Here is a 17,317-nt window from a genome sequence, read left to right as displayed (position 1 = left end):
CTAGCAGCACGTTCCAGGCCTCCACCACTGTCTATGTAGAAAAAGACTTGCTCCCCACATCTCCTATAAACGTTGCCCCTCTTGCCTTGAAGCTATGTGCTTTAGTCTTTGATATTTCCATCCTGAGATAAAGGCTCTGACTGTCTACCCTATCCATGCCTCTCGTATGTTGTGTGGTTGAGTCCCAACGAGGTAATCAGGGAGTTTACACTGTTCTTGCCAGAGGTTAGTGGAGAGCCAGGGGAATAGAGAGAGTGAATGCAGAACCAGAGTCTATTCCCCAGAGTACCGTGTTTTCACAGGCGGCACGGTGTGCCTCCAAACATATCCCTCCAAACCTGTCCTATCCATGTACATGTCTACTCCAGCACTCCAGCACTTTGTGTGTTGTTTTCATCAACCAACACCTGCAGTTCCTTGTGTCTGCATTTGATACCCTGTGCAGCACTCCAGCACTTTGCAATTTTTTCCCCATAAACCAGCATCTGCAGTTCCTTGTGTCTGCTTTTGATATCCTGCCCAGCACTCAAGATGCCCCATCTACACAGGTCCCACCAGCCCACGTTTAGCCCAAGGCGGCACGGTGGCGCAGCGGTAGAATTACTGACTTACAGCGAATGCTGCGCCGGAGACTCAGGTTCCATCCCGACTACAGGCGCCATCTGTACGGAGTTTGTACGTTCTCCCCGTGACCTGCGTGGGTTTTCTCCGAGATCTTCGGTTTCCTCCCACACTCCAAAGACGTACAAGTATGTAGGTTAATTGGCTTGGTAAATGTTAAAAATAAATAAAAATTGTCCCTGGTGGGTGTAGGATAGTGTTAGTGTGTGTGGGGATCGCTGGTCGGCGTGGACCCGGTGGGCCGAAGGGCCTGTTTCTGCGCGGTATCTCTAAATCTAAATATGCCTCTAAACTTTCCCTATCCATGTACCTGGCCAAACGTCATATTTTAACGTCATCTTGGTCTTCTCACAAATGCTCCCCTCAACCCCCAAACTCCCAAGGACAATGGTCCCAGCTTCCTAGATTTCCCGGGCTGGAATGTCACATCCCTGGATCCCTGCTGAACCAAACTTCACTTGGGAATCGCTGGGAATTCTCTTCTTGGAGGTGTTAGAGGTTTCCGAATGAAATCAAACGTGACCTCAGGTCTGAAATTTAAAAAGATTGGCACATTAATGGCCTTCGTGGCCACGGACGCCGTGACGAATGAATAATCACACAGTGCTGCTTTATCACCGTGAGGCAACCCAGCTAGTTATCTCCATGTTTGGGCACATCTGTCTCGTTCACCCGTGTCTGGAACCTTACCTCGCCAAATAACCCGTGTCTGACGTCTTGTCGGGACTTGCAAACCTAGTCAGAACCAGAACCATACCATCAACGACTGAGGTGACTAATCTGAGGTGGTGAACATTACAGCTGTTGGTGTCGCTCTGAAATATTTGACGTCTCGTAGCTCTGCCCCATGGGAAAGTCGGAGATTCTTCTCACCTCAGTTTTAAATGGCCATCCCTTTATTCTTAGACTGTGGCCCCTCTAGCGCAGTGGTAGAGTTGCTGCTTTACAGCGAATGCAGCGCCGGAGACTCAGGTTCGATCCTGACTACGGGTGCTGCACTGTAAGGAGTTTGTACGTTCTCCCCGTGACCTGCGTGGGTTTTCTCCGAGATCTTCGGTTTCCTCCCACACTCCAAAGACGTACAGGTATGTAGGTTAATTGGCTGGGTAAATGTACAAATTGTCCCTAGTGGGTGTAGGATAGTGTTAATGTACGGCGATCACTGGGCGGCACGGACTTGGTGGGCCGAAAAGGCCTGTTTCCGGCTGTATATATATGATATGATATGATAACATTGGGAACATTTTTCCTGCATCTAGCTTGTCCAGTCCTTTTATGATTTTATGCGTCTCTATAAGATCCCCTCTCATCCTTCTAAACTCCAGTGAATACACGCCCAGTCTTTCCTATCTTTCCTCATATGACAGTCCCGCCATCCCAGGGATTAACCTCGTTGCCCCTCAGAGTTCTATCTAACTCTCTATTGAATACATCCAGTGAATTGGTCTCCACTGTCTTCTGCGGCAGAGAATTCCACCTCTTCAGCCTTCAACCCGTCGTTACCAATGCTAACCAACCACCCTTTATGCGAAAAACGTTGCCCCTCAAGTTCCCCCTTCACCTTAAACTTATGTCCTCTGTTTTTGATTCCCCTACTTTAGTTTAGTTTAGAGATACAGCAGGGAAATTTACATTTATACCAATCCTATTAACCTACAAACCGGTACGTCTTTGGAGTGTGGGAGGAAACCGAAGATCTCGGAGAAAACCCACGCAGGTCACGGGGAGAACGTACAAACTCCGTACAGACGGCGCCCGTAGTCAGGATCGAATCTGAGTCTCCGGCGCTGCATTCACTGTAAGTCAGCAACTCCACCGCTGCGCCTCCGTGCCGCATTGGGCCAAACGTGGTCTGGTGGGACCAGTGTAGATGGGGCATCTGGAGTGCTGGGCAGGATATCAAAAGCAGACACAAGGAACTGCAGATGTTGGTTGAAGAAAAAAAAAACGCAAAGTGCTGGAGTGCTGGAGTAGACATGTACATGGATAGGATGGGTTTGGAGGGATATGGGCCAAACACAGGCAGGTGGGAGTAGTGTGGATGGGACATGTTGGTTCACTGGGTCGGGCAGCATTTTTGAACATGGATAGGAGCCGTTTTTGCTAGGACCCTTCTTCAGTCTGATTTCAGTGGCGGGTGATGGGGGCGAGGGGTGCCCAGCGGTCCCGGAAATTACCCAGGGTGCCCGTGGACAGAGGGGTAGTCCCTCTCTAGTACCACCCGGGTGCAGACACAACCCCGGAACTATCTACCTCATTGACTATCCTTGATCGGGGCTTACTGGCTTCACCTTGCACTAAACGTTATTCCCTTACCATGTATCTGTACACTGTGAACGGCTCAATTGTCATCATGTGTTGTCTTTCCGCTGACTGGTTAGCACGCAGCGAAAGCTTTTCTCTGTACCTCGGTGCACGTGGCAATAAACTAAACTGAAACTAATAAACTCAACTCATTAAAGGAGATTAATGGGTTGGTTCTAACAGGACTTGGCATTGGCTGAATGGCTTCTGATTGTGGTCAAGAATGGTTCTATGATTCTAACATTTTTAGTGGCTACCAGACAAAGTGGATTCGTTGGGCCCAAACCTCTCCTGCATTGGTGCAGCATCCTCTCCTCCCCCCTCTCCCCTCTCTCCTCAACCCCCCCCCCCTCTCCCTTCTCCCTCACTCCCCCCTCCCTCCCTCCTCCCTCCTCCTCCCCTCCTTTTAAACTTTAAAATGTGAATAACTTGAAAAATATAACACCGATTTCAATAAAACCACTTGCAGTGACAACGGTGAGTAAGGTGGGCCTAAAATTGTCGCGCTGTCGTGTACTGTTTTGGCTGAAGTTCAGTCACAAACAAGATAACAAACAAGAGTTTTAGTATATAGATGTTCCGTTGCTAATGTAGCCAGAGGTACTGTTTTCAGGGCTGACTTCTTAGGAGCTCAGGATGTCAGGGAATATCTGACTCTAAAGCATTGCGGCCTTTTGTCTAAGTCCAGAAACCGGAGCACAAACATCTTGCACTGATGTGTAGAAACAAGGAATTGTAGACAAGACATGAAGTGTTGGAGGAGCTCAGTGGGTCAGGCAACATTTCAGGAGAACATGGATTAGCGACATTTCCGATCGGGATCCTTCCCATCAGTCTGAACCAAGTTCCCCCGAGATGTTGCCTGACCCGAAATGCTGGAGTAACTCAACGGGTCAGGCAGTATCTCCGGAGAAAAGGAATGGAGAGTCTCCTTCTGACTGGAAGCCTGACGGGGACTGAAGAAGGGGCTCGACCCCTTTGGGATGAGGGAGAAAATGGGAGCAGTCGGAGAACGCGCAAACTCCACGCAGTCTACTGGAGGTCAGGATGGAACCTGGGTCGCAGGAGCAGCGAGGCAGTAGGTCCACCTGTGGCGCCAATATGCAGGTCAAACCCGCGTCAGTCAGACTGACAAGGGGTAAGTGGGGGTGTGAGCGCTCTCATTCCTGCTGTCTACCCCAGAACTTCAGCTCACTGATGTTCAAAAAAACACACGGTGGCGCAGCGGTAGAGTTGCTGCCTTACAATAGACAATGGACAATAGACAATAGACAATAGACAATAGACAATAGACAATAGACAATAGACAATAGACAATAGACAATAGACGCAGGAGGAGGCCGTTCGGCCCTTCGAGCCAGCACCGCCATTCAATGTGATCATGGCTGATCATCCTCAATCAGTACCCCGTTCCTGCCTTCTCCCCATACCCCCTGACTCCGCTATCCTTAAGAGCTCTATCTAGCTCTCTCTTGAATGCATTCAGAGAATTGGCCTCCACTGCCTTCTGAGGCAGAGAATTCCACAGGTCCACAACTCTCTGACTGAAAAAGTTTATCCTCATCTCAGTTCTAAATGGCCTGCCCCTTATTCTTAAACTGTGGCCCCTGGTTCCGGACTCCCCCAACATGTTTCCTGCCTCTAACGTGTCCAACCCCTTAATAATCTTATATGTTTCGATAAGATCCCCTCTCATCCTTCTAAATTCCAGTGTATACAAGCCTAGTCACTCCAGTCTTTCAACATATGACAGTCCCGCTATTTGCGTTTGACTGAAAATGTTTTTCCTCATCTCCGTTCTAAATGGCCTGCCCCTTATTCTTAAACTGTGGCCCCTTGATCTGGACAGCGCCGGAGACCCGGGTTCAATCCTGACTACGGGTGCTGTCTGCAAGGAGTTTGTACGTTCTCCCCGTGACCTGCGTGGGTTTTCTCCGGGTGCTCCGGTTTCCTCCCGCACTCCAAAAGACGTGCGGGTTTGTAGGTTAATTGGTTTCTGTAAATTGGTCCCTGGTGTGTGTAGGATAAAACTAGTGCAGGGGCTATCGCTGGTTGAGGTAGACTTGGTGGGCCGAAGAGTCTGTTTCTACACCGTATCTCATAAACTAAAATAAACTAAATTAAACTAGCGGCAATCCAAAGCGGATTAGTAACCTACCAACCCACACCGCTGCGAAATTTCATAACTTCATAAGCTTCAGGAGCAGAATTAGGACGGTCGGCCCATCGAGTCTACTCTGCCATTCAATTATGGCTGATTTATCTTCCCCTCTTGTGTATTCCCCTGATACCTGTACTCATCAATTTTGGGTCTGGACCCTTCGTCAGATTCCCTAAAAGACGTGAAACGTCACCGATCCAATTGCTCCAGAGATGCTGCCTGGCCCGCTGAGTTACTCCAGCACTCTGTGAAACGTCACCTATCCATGTTCTCCAGAGATGCTGCCCGAGATGGGCGGCACGGTAGCGCAGCGGTAGAGTTGCTGCTTTACAGCGAATGCAGCCCCGTGACCTGCGTGGGTTTTCTCCGAGATCTTCGGTTTCCTCCCACACTCCAAAGACGTACAGGTATGTAAGTTAATTGGCTGGGTAAATGTAAAAATTGTCCCTAGTGTGTGTGGGATAGTGTTAATGTGCGGGGATCGCTGGGCGGCGCGGACTTGGTGGGCCGAAAAGGCCTGTTTCCGCGCTGTATATATATGATATGATGATATGATATGACCCGCTGAGTTACTCCAGCACTCTGTGTCCAACATTGATTCTGGATTCCTCTCTCTCTTGAATGGCCTCCCTACACAAGCCTGGTTAGATCGTCTGAATGTTAGGAGTCGTCAGATGGTTGCAGTGGAATGTGAAAAGGTTTGTGCACGCAGTCTCTTCCTGCTCAGGCAGAAGGCCTCCAGGTGTATTAGTGAGGAAGTAGAGTACGTAGTGTTAGCAGAGTGTGTGATTATTTGTTGAGTCATTCCCAGAGTTCAGGGCCCTCAGGCACCATTGCATGCCCTCCTGTGACTGCCAGTCTATCTATGTCAATCCAGTACAACTCCCTGTCAACTTGCGTAATAGAATAAATGTTATCTCCTTTGTGAACCATCACTGTTTTCATGTGTAGGAAGGAACTGCAGAAGCTGGTTTACACTGAAGATAGACACAAAATGCTGGAGTAACTCAGCAGGTCGGGCAGCATCTCTGGAGAGAAGGAATGGATGACGTTTCTGAGCCCCTTATGTGCGTGTTATTGCGTGTGCATATGGTTATGCATCTATGTGAGGGAGTATTCATGTGTGTGTGTGTGTGTAGGCGAGTGTGTGTGTGTGTGTGTGCGGTGAGCATGTCTGCGTGCGTATGTGTTTGTGTGTGGGCGAGCGTTTGTGTGTGTGGGCGTGTGCTCGTAAGTCTGCACGAGTGTGTGTGTGCGCGGGTGTGTGTGCGTGTACCTATGTGTGTGCTCGTGAGTCCGCGCGTGTGTGTGCGTGTGGGTGGATGTGTGCGAGTATGTGCTTGTGTGTGTGTGCGTGCGTGTGTGATGGTGTTTGTGTGTGTGTGCCTCTGTGTGCATGTATGTGTGTGTGTGTGGGTGTGCATGTGTGAGTATGTGCGTGTGTGGGGGTTGGGGGGTGTGTGCGCTTGTGTGCGTGTGCACGTGTGTGTGTGTGTGTGTGGGTGTGTGTGTGTGTGGTGTGTGAGTGTGTGTGTGTGTGTGTGAGAGTGTATGCGTGTGTGTGGGTGTGTGTGTGGGTGTGTGTGTGTGGTGTGTGAGAGTGTATGCGTGTGTGTGGGTGTGTGTGTGTGTGTGAGTGTGTGTGTGTGTGTGGGTGTGTGTGTGTGTGGTGTGTGAGAGTGTATGCGTGTGTGTGGGTGTGTGTGTGGGTGTGTGTGTGGGTGTGTGTGTGTGTGTGGTGTGTGAGAGTGTATGCGTGTGTGTGGGCGTGTGTGTGGGTGTGTGGGTGTGTGTGTGTGTGGTGTGTGAGAGTGTATGCATGTGTGTGGGTGTGGGGGGGGGGTGGGGTGTGTGTGGGTGTGTGTGTGTGTGTGTGTGCGCGTGCTTTGAAAAGACGTTCAGATGAATATATCACTGGGAAGCTATTAGGGGTTATGGGCCGTTGCGGGCTAGGTTGGAGATAGAGCACAAACTTTATAAAATGCAGCAGGGGGTGATTGAAACTGTTATCCTCGGTCTATTCTTCAAACACATCTGGCCACACGAGCTCACACCTGTAAATCCAGGTTAATGCCACAGTTGCAGGGAGTTTTCCGGTTTTACTTGGAAAGAAATGGAGGGACAACTGGAAAACAACAAAAACGTCTCTCAATCTCCGAAAAGTAGGATTAGCGTTAGAATGTAAATAGGCATGCCAAGGTTCCCTCTCATAAGTTCATAAGTGATAGGAGCAGAATTAGGCCATTCGGCCCATCAAACCTACTCCGGCATTCAATCATGGCTGATCTGTCTTTCCCTCCTAACCCCATTCTCCTGCCTTCTCCCCATAACCCCTGACACCCGTACTAATCAAGAATCTATCTATCTCTGCCTTGAAAATATCCACTGACTTGGCCTCTACAGCCTTCTGTGGCAAAGAATTCCACAGATTCACCACCCTCTGACTAAAGAAATTCCTCCTCATCTCCTCCCTCAAGGAATGTCCTTTAATTCTGAGGCTGTGCCCTCTAGTCCTAGACTCTCCCACTAGTGGAAACATCCTCTCCACATCCATTCTATCCAGGCCTCTCACTATTCGGTAAGTTTCAATGAGTTCCCAGGCTGGATATTCACACGAGTATTAATTTGATGTAGAGATTTAAGAGATGTATTCAAGAGAAAGTTAGATACAGCTCTTAGGGCTAACCGAATCAAGGGATATGGGGCGAAAGCAGGAACGGGGTTTTGGATGATCAGCCATGATCATATTGAATGGCGGTGCTGGCTCGAAGAGCCAAATGGCCTACTCCTGCACCTATTTTCCATGTTTCTATGTTTCTATGTTAATTAACAGTAATTATGGATTGACAGGCAGAACCAACAGAACACCACATCTCAACCTCTAGTAAATGGTCCCAGCCAGAGGTCTCGAACCGAAACATCGCCCATTTCTCTCCAGAGACGCTGCCTGTCCCGCTGAGTTACTCCAGCTTTTTTTTGTGTCTGTCTTCAGCCATAGGTGGTCACTGTTTTTTTTTTTAATGTTTATTTTTTAAATTTTATTTATTAATTTAATTAATTACAGTGCATATAACAACAACAGTAAACCCATCCCTCCCCTTCCCTACATAATCATGAAACCAAACAAACAAAAACAAACAAATAAATTAATTAAAATAAATTTTAAAAAACATAACTACAATGTGACAAAAAAGTCAAAAGGGCGTGCAGCGTAGGTTTACCAGGTTAATTCCCGGAATGGCGGGACTGTCATATGTTGAAAGACTGGAGCGACTAGGCTTGTATACACTGGAATTTAGAAGGATGAGAGGGGATCTTATCGAAACGTATAAGATTATTAAGGGGTTGGACACGTTAGAGGCAGGAAACATGTTCCCAATGTTGGGGGAGTCCAGAACAAGGGGCCACAGTTTAACAATAAGGGGTAGGCCATTTAGAACTGAGATGAGGAAAAACTTTTTCAGTCAGAGAGTTGTGAATCTGTGGAATTCTCTGCCTCAGAAGGCAGTGGTGGCCAATTCTATGAATGCATTCAAGAGAGAGCTAGATAGAGCTCTTAAGGATAGCGGAGTCAGGGGGTATGGGGAGAAGGCAGGAACGGGGTACTGATTGAGAATGATCAGCCATGATCACATTGAATGGCAGTGCTGGCTCAAAGGGCCGAATGGCCTCCTCCTGCACCTATTGTCTATTGTCTAAAAGCACAAAAACATGAGTCAAGGTAATTTTCACAAGTCAAATATTTCAGTATTTTCACTGCTGGATTCAAAGAAGGTACAAAAGCTTGTGGCATTGAGGGGATAGTTTTACTTGTCCTTAATATGCTGCAGCACTGGGTTCCATATGTTGAAGTACTTCCGAGGGTTGCCAGACAATTCATATCTCAGCCTCTCTACGTGTAAGATGCCCATTAATTCTCCTAACCATGTCTCAAACTGAGGAGCAGAGTCTGGTTTTAAAGATGTCACCAGTGCAGCACAGCTCAGGAGGATGACAAGGAGTGTTGCAAGATGCCGTTCCACTCCCCCCCACCTCCCACTAACATTGTGAGGGAACTAACATAACACCACATGTGAGGGAGGATTTGCATTTGAGGGGTTCCACCCATTTGAGTGTGGAAACAGAGGCAAAGCTTAGGTTGCAATTCTTTACTCCGACCGGGGACACAGCTGACCTGACGGAAGCATTTACTGGTGACACAATTGGCAAATAGCGCGGCACATTGGCGCAGCGGTAGAGTTGCTGCCTCACCGCGCCAGAGAACCGGGTTCGATCCTGACCAAGCACTTTGTGTCTGGCGGAGTTTGCACGTTCGTCCTGTGACCGCGTGGGTTTTCTCCCGGTGCTCCGGATTCCTCCCACACTCCAAAGACGTACAGGTTTACAGGTGAATTGGCTTTGATAAAAATTGTGTGGGACAGTGCTAGTGTACGGGGTGTTCGCTGGTCGGGGCGAACAGTGGGCCGAAGGGCCTGTTTCTACTCTGTACCTCGAAAGAAAATTCCAAAATAAACCAATGGTGGCCGCCTGGGCTGGGAGGTGGGTTGCTATGCAACCTCTGTTAGGCGGAACCCGGGCCTACACTGTCCGGGCCTACACTCTCCGTGCCTACACTGTCCGGGCCTACAGTGTCCGGGCCTACACTGTCCGGGCCTACACTGTCCGGGCCTACACTGTCCGGGCCTACACCGTCCGGGCCTACACCGTCCGGGCCTACACCGTCCGGGCCTACAACATCCGGGCCTACACCGTCCGGGCCTACACTGTCCGGGCCTACACTGTCTGGGACTACAGTGGCCCCGGGGCCCACACTGCTTACATTCGGCCCATATTGTTTAGTTTTTGCTTTCGCTTATACACACCAGCAACCAAACACATCGGACGAGTTTAGTTTAGTTTGGTTTAGAGATACAGCGCGGAAACGGGCCCTTTTGGCCCACCAAGTCCGCACCGACCAGCGATCCCCGCACGCATTAACACTGTCCTACACACACTAGGGACACTTTACACTTATGCCAAGCCAATTAAGATCTTGGAGAAAACCCACGTGGGCACGGGGAGAACGTACAAACTCCTTACAGGCGGCACCCGTAGTCGGTATCGAACCCGGGTCTCCGTGAGGCAGCAACTCTACCACTGCGCTAGCGTGCCGCTCTTAAAAGAGAGAGCTAGATAGAGCTCTTAAGGATAGCGGAGTCAGGGGAGAAGGCAGGAACAGGGTACTGATTGAGAATGATTAGCCATGATCACATTGAATGGTGGTGCTGGCTCGAAGGGCCGAGTGGCCTACTCCTGCACCTATTGTCTATTGTCTAAACCTTTTTATGTCTGTGTACCTGTCCAAATCTGGAGGTACTTGGAAGTATTGACCAAGTGGAACTCTCTGTTAGAAGCAGCCTGGATTATGAAGGTAGGTTATGAAACGTCACCCATTCCTTCTCTCCTGAGATGCTGCCTGACCTGCTGAGTTACTCCAGCATTTTGTGAATAAATACCTTCGAATTGTACCGGCATCTGCAGTTATCTTCTTATTCTACTTATGAAGGTAGGGATACCATTGAAAGACATTTCGAGGCTACACCACCAGACTACCTCAGGCTTGCCTGAGTAGCTCCTAGCACCCAAATGGCAAGCAGCACATGATTACTGAAACAAGCATATTTCCAGTGTCAAGGTTTTTAGTGCAGTGGAAAAACTGCCTGTTTCTTCACAGTAAGAGTCTGCCTTTTGTGTGGTTGCCATGCAGCAGATTAGCTGCTTCAGTCTCTGACTTTTGCTTATGAAAGCTGAATCTTTTGTGTAAAACACCCACACAGATTTAACTATAAATAGAACTGCCCAGGGGCAGGCAGCCCCACCTACCACAGGCGTAGAATCATACAGCTACACAGCACGGAAGCAGGCCCAACTCCTCCATGCCCCGGGTTGCCAACTTCCTCACTCCCAAATAAAGGACAAAGGGTGACTTCACCGCCCCGCGCCCCACGTGACCTCACCCAGCCAGCAGCCACGTGCTCCCGCTCCACCAATGGTGGCCGCCTGGGCTGAGAGGCGGGTTGCTATGCAACCTCTGTTAGGCAGCACCCGGGCCTACACTGCCCGGGCCTACACTATCCGGGCCTACACTGTCCGGGACTACAGTATCCGGGCCTACACTGAGTAGACTACAGCGGTCCCCGGGCCTACACTGCCCGGGCCTACACTGTCCAGGCCTACACTGTCCGGGACTACAGTGGCCCCCGGGCGACAGTATCTGGGCCTACAGTATCCGGGCCTACACTGTCTAGACTACAGCGGTCCCCGGGCCTACACTGTCCGGGACTACAGCGGCCCCCGGGCTACAGTGTCGGGCCTACAGTGTCCGGGCCTACAGTATCCGGGCCTACAGCATACAGTGTCCGGTCATACAGTGTCCGGGCCTACAATGTCCGGGACTACAGTGCCGTCTGGGCCTACAGTGTCCAGGCCTACAGTGTCCGGGACTACAGCGGCCCCCGGGCAGTGTCCGAGCCTACAGTGTCCGGGCCTACAGTGTCCAGGCCTACAGTGTCCGGGCCTACAGTGTCCGGGCCTACAGCGCCGTCCGGGACTAATACGGACAAGAGCGGTCCCGTACGGGACAAACCAATTTAGCCCAAAGTACGCGATGTCCCAGCTATCTCCGCTGTATTCTATCTGCCATTTCTTGACCCATTCTCCCAACCTGTCCGAGTCCTTTTGCAGAGTCCGTGCTTTCTCTACACTACCGGACCCTCCACCTATCTTTGTATCATCTGCAAACTTGGCCTCAAAGCCTTTAATTCCCTCAGCCATATCATTCCCTGGAGCCATAGGCCCAGACCCGAGCCCTGTGGAACCACGCTACTCAATGGCAGACAACCAGAAACCCCCCCCCCTTATTGCCAACCTGCTCTCGGCATGGCCACCAGCAGAATCAAGGACCAGTCTCACCCCCGTTCACCCCTTCTCCCCATCTCACCTCCATAGGTGTGGGAAGGAACTGCAGATGCTGTTTTACACCGAAGATAGACATAAAATGCTGGAGTAACTCAGCAGGACAGGCAGCATCTCTGGAGAGAAGGAATGTGTGACGTTTCGGGTCGAGACCCTTCTTCAGACAAACATAACAGCACATACATAAACAGTTCACAGCGCCCCCTCAGAGGGCCTCAAACGCTAGGGAGTAGAAATAGGTTTTGAGCCTGGACTTAAAGGAGTCGATGGTAAAGTCCGATTAAAGATAGGTGGAAGGTTTCTAATGAGGTCAATGTGAGGTCAGGGTGCTCTCTAGGTGATAACGAGCCTGATAACGAGCAGAAAGAAACTTTTCCTAAATCTGCAGGTGTGCATTTCCAAGCTTCTGTACCTCTTACCTTATGTCATATGTTGAAAGACTGGAGCGACTAGGCTTGTATACACTGGAATTTAGAAGGATGACAGGGAATCTTATTGAAACGTATAAGATTATTAAGGGGTTGGACACGTTAGAGGCAGGAAACATGTTCCCAATGTTGGGGGAGTCCAGAACAAGGGGCCACAGTTTAAGGATAAGGGGTCGGCCATTTAGAACTGAGAAGAGGAAAAACCTTTTCAGTCAGAGAGTTGTGAATCTGTGGAATTCTCTGCCTCAGAAGGCAGTGGAGGCCAATTCTCTGAATGCATTCAAGAGAGAGCTAGATCGAGCTCTGAAGGATAGCGGAGTCAGGGGGTATGGGGGAGAAGGCAGGAACGGGGTACTGATTGAGAATGATCAGCCATGATCACATTGAATGGTGGTGCTGGCTTGAAGGGCCGAATGGCCTCCTCCTGCACCTATTGTCTATTGTCTATCAACAATACAATAATTAATAATACCCTGTCCCTCTCTTTCCCCTCCCCCTTCCCAATTCTCCCACTAGCCTTCCTGTCTCCAACTACTTTCGGCACGGTGGTGCAGCGGTAAAGTTGCTGCCTTACAGCGAATGCAGCGCCGGAGACTCAGGTTCGATCCCGACTACGGGCGCCGTCTGTACGGAGTTTGTACGTTCTCCCCGTGACCTGCGTGGGTTTTCTCCGAGATCTTCGGTTTCCTCCCACTCTCCAAAGACGTACAGGTATGTAGGTTAATTGACTGGGTAAATGTAAAAATTGTCCCTAGTGGGTGTAGGATAGTGTTAATGTGCGGGGATCGCTGGGCGGCACGGACTCAGTGGGCCGAAGGGCCTGTTTCTGCGCTGTATCTCTAAATCTAAAAAAATCTTTTTAAAAAAATCCTTTCTTTGTCCCGCCCCCTCCCCTGACATCGGTCTGAAGAAGGGTCTCGACCCGAAACGTCACCCATTCCTTCCCTCCTGAGATGCTGCCTGACTCGCTGAGTTACTCCAGCTTTTTGTGATACCGTCGATTTGTACCAGCATCTGCAGTTATTTTCCTACACAATAATACAATAAATGTCAGTTGTACCTGTAACCAGCCACTCTGTAGCAGTGCAAGCTGAAGATCAATTTGCGCTATTCTGATTATTATTAAAGTTGGGCGTCGTAAAACTTCCAGCCCCTTCATTTTCAAACTCCCTAAAGGTTTAAACCTGTTTCTTCCACACACTGGTGAATAGTTGTCATGCCATAACTAATGTTGGCTTAAACTGTTGCAACTTATGCTCTCCATCCCACACAGCCCATTCTATGAATAACACTAACAGCTGTTTCATTATCAAGAGTCCTGTCTGTACCTAACTCGGTCTTTCCCCATAGTAATAAATCATCTCCAAGTCCAAGAGCAACCGTGGCAGGGCACGGCTGGTAGATGTTCAGAATGAAGACAGCGCACTGCTACCGAATGGAAAACTGGGAGTCGTGAGGGAAACCGTCCTAACCCAGGAACCTATGTTAGGTTCTCCCCCCCATTCCCCTCGTGACCATTGACACCCACACTAATCAAGAACCTCTCAATCTCCACTTTAGAAATACCCAATCATTTGGCCTCCACCACCATCTGTGGCAATGAATTCCACCCTCTGACTACCGAACTTCCTCCTTATCTCCTTTCTAAAGGTACGTCCTTTTATTCTGAGGTACATTAATTTATTCTGAGAATTCTGACCCACATTGAACTCCAGGCCCATCTACATGGGTCACTCTTACAAGTATTCTATGTATATTATCCTATTAAGTTCGGCCCTACAACCTTAGGGCGGCACGGTGGCGCAGCGGTAGAGTTGCTGCCTTACAGCGCTTTCAGCGCCAGAGACCCAGGTTCGAACCCGACTACGGGCGCTGTCTGCACCGAGTTTGTACGTTCTCCCCGTGACCACCTGGATTTTCTCCGAGATTGACAGGGGAGTGTCAGTGGATGTGGTGTATCTAGACTTTCAGAAAGCCTTCGACAAGGTCCCACATAGGAGATTAGTGGGCAAAATTAGAGCACATGGTATTGGGGGTAGGGTACTGACGTGGATAGAAAATTGGTTGACAGACAGAAAGCAAAGAGTGGGGATAAATGAGTCCCTTTCGGAATGGCAGGCAGTGACCAGTGGGGTACCGCAAGGTTCGGTGCTGGGACCCCAGCTATTTACGATATACATTAATGACTTAGATGAAGGGATTAAAAGTACCATTAGCAAATTTGCAGATGATACTAAGCTGGGGGGGAGTGTGAATTGTGAGGAAGATACAATAAGGCTGCAGGGTGACTTGGACAGGTTGTGTGAATGGGCGGATACATGGCAGATGCAGTTTAATGTAGATAAGTGTGAGGTTATTCACTTTGGAAGTAAGAATAGAAAGGCAGATTATTATCTGAATGGTGTCAAGTTAGGAAGAGGGGATGTTCAACGAGATCTGGGTGTCCTAGTGCATCAGTCACTGAAAGGAAGCATGCAGGTACAGCAGGCAGTGAAGAAAGCCAATGGAATGTTGGCCTTCGTAACTAGAGGAGTTGAGTATAGGAGCAAAGAGGTCCTTCTACAGTTGTACCGGGCCCTGGTGAGACCGCACCTGGAGTACTGTGTGCAGTTTTGGTCTCCAAATTTGAGGAAGGATATTCTTGCTATTGAGGGCGTGCAGCGTAGGTTCACTAGGTTAATTCCCGGAATGGCGGGACTGTCGTATGTTGAAAGGCTGGAGCAATTAGGCTTGTATACACTGGAATTTAGAAGGATGAGGGGGATCTTATTGAAGCATATAAGATAATTAGGGGATTGGACACATTAGAGGCAGATAACATGTTCCCAATGTTGGGGGAGTCCAGAACAAGGGGCCACAGTTTAAGAATAAGGGGTAGGCCATTTAGAACGGAGATGAGGAAGAACTTTTTCAGTCAGAGAGTGGTGAAGGTGTGGAATTCTCTGCCTCAGAAGGCAGTGGAGGCCAGTTCGTTGGATGCTTTCAAGAGAGAGCTGGATAGAGCTCTTAAGGATAGCGGAGTGAGGGGGTATGGGGAGAAGGCAGGAACGGGGTACTGATTGAGAGTGATCAGCCATGATCGCATTGAATGGCGGTGCTGGCTCGAAGGGCTGAATGACCTCCTCCTGCACCTATTGTCTATTGTCTATTGTCTATCTTTGGTTTCCTCCCACACTCCAAAGACATACATGTTAACTGGCTTGGAATAAGTGTAAATCGTCCCTATTGTGTGTTAATGTGCAGGGATCACTGGTTGGTGCGGGCTCGGTGGGCCAAAGAGCCTGTTTCTGTGTTGTATCTTTAAACTAAACTAAACTAAACTAAACTAAACTACTGGGAACAAAGACTGGCAATGTGACCTTTTTTTAAAAAAGTGATAGCAGCAGAATTGGGCATTCGGCCCATCAAGTCCGCTCCGCCATTCAATCGTGGCTGATCTATCTCTCCCACCTAAACCCATTCTCCAGCCTTCTCCCCATAAACCCTGACACCCGTACTAATCAAGAATCTATCTAACTCTGCCTTAAACATATCCATTGACTTGGCCTCCACAGCCTTCAAGTTCGAGGCAGGAAACATGTTCCCAATGTTGGGGGAGTCCAGAACCAGGGGCCACAGTTTAGGAATAAGGGGTCGGCCATTTAGAACGGAGATGAGGAAAAACTTTTTCAGTCAGAGAGTTGTGAATCTGTGGAATTCTCTGCCTCAGAAGGCAGCGGAGGCCAATTCTCTGAATGCATTCAAGAGAGAGCTAGATAGAGCTCTTAAGGATAGCGGAGTCAGGGGGTATGGGGAGAAGGCAGGAACGGGGTACTGATTGAGAATGATCAGCCATGATCACATTGAATGGCGGTGCTGGCTCGAAGGGCCGAATGGCCTCCTCCTGCACCTATTGTCTATTGTCTGTTGAAGTGGTCGTATATCCGCACTGCCATTGTCAGCACATTCCAGGCGGTCCCGGTGGGCCGAAAGGGCCTGTTTCCGCGCTGTATCTTTAAACTAAAACAAACTAAACTAAATTGAACTAAACTAATCCACTCACGATGTAGAAGGATGCCATTTGGCCCAATAGGTCAATGCTAGCCCTCTCACAACTCTATCCTCGTTAACAAAAAACCACGAGCACTGCAGATTAAAAGTACTTTGCCAGCTGTCATATGGCTTTGGGAAGGCAGGAGACCGTCTGAGGAAGGGCCCCGACCCGAAACGTTACCTCCTCCCTTTTCTCCAGGGACGCTGCCTGACCCGCTGAGTTACTCCGGCTCTCAGTGAATGGAAATCGCTCTTTCATTTCTATACATACAGGACTTGCTCTGCCGATGAGCAAGACAGATGGCTTCAACAAGCTCAGCGATGCTCTGGTCCCGAGCCTACACTGATTCCACACAGCAATAGGGGCAGCTATTCATTCCAGGCTAAGACACCAGAGGTTTCACAGCAATTATTTTTAGTTTGGCATTTTACTTATGCATTTATTTCCATTGACAGCCAAGGAGTTTTAAGTTTGCGCTTTCAAAGCGCCTATTTTTGCACCACTTTTCACATTGTCACTTGGTTATTTTTAGACATCTCGTTATCAGTGTGTGGTGAGTGGTGGTAAAAGACAAAATGTGTGGGAAAAGGAACTGCAGATGCTGGTTTACGCCGAAGACAGACACGAAGCGCTGGAGTAACTCAGCGGGACAGGCAGCATCTTCGGAGGAAGGAATGGGTGACGTTTCGTGACAGTCCCGCCATTCCGGGAATTAACCTAGCAAACCTACGCTGCACGCCCTCAATAGCAAGAATATCCTTCCTCAAATTTGGAGACCAAAACTGCACACAGTACTCCAGGTGCGGTCTCACTAGG

This window comes from Rhinoraja longicauda, chromosome 36 (assembly GCF_053455715.1).
Source record: "Rhinoraja longicauda isolate Sanriku21f chromosome 36, sRhiLon1.1, whole genome shotgun sequence".
Lineage (NCBI taxonomy): Eukaryota > Metazoa > Chordata > Chondrichthyes > Rajiformes > Arhynchobatidae > Rhinoraja > Rhinoraja longicauda.
The sequence above is the reverse complement of the archived record's forward strand: the minus strand, read 5'-3'. Positions refer to the sequence as shown.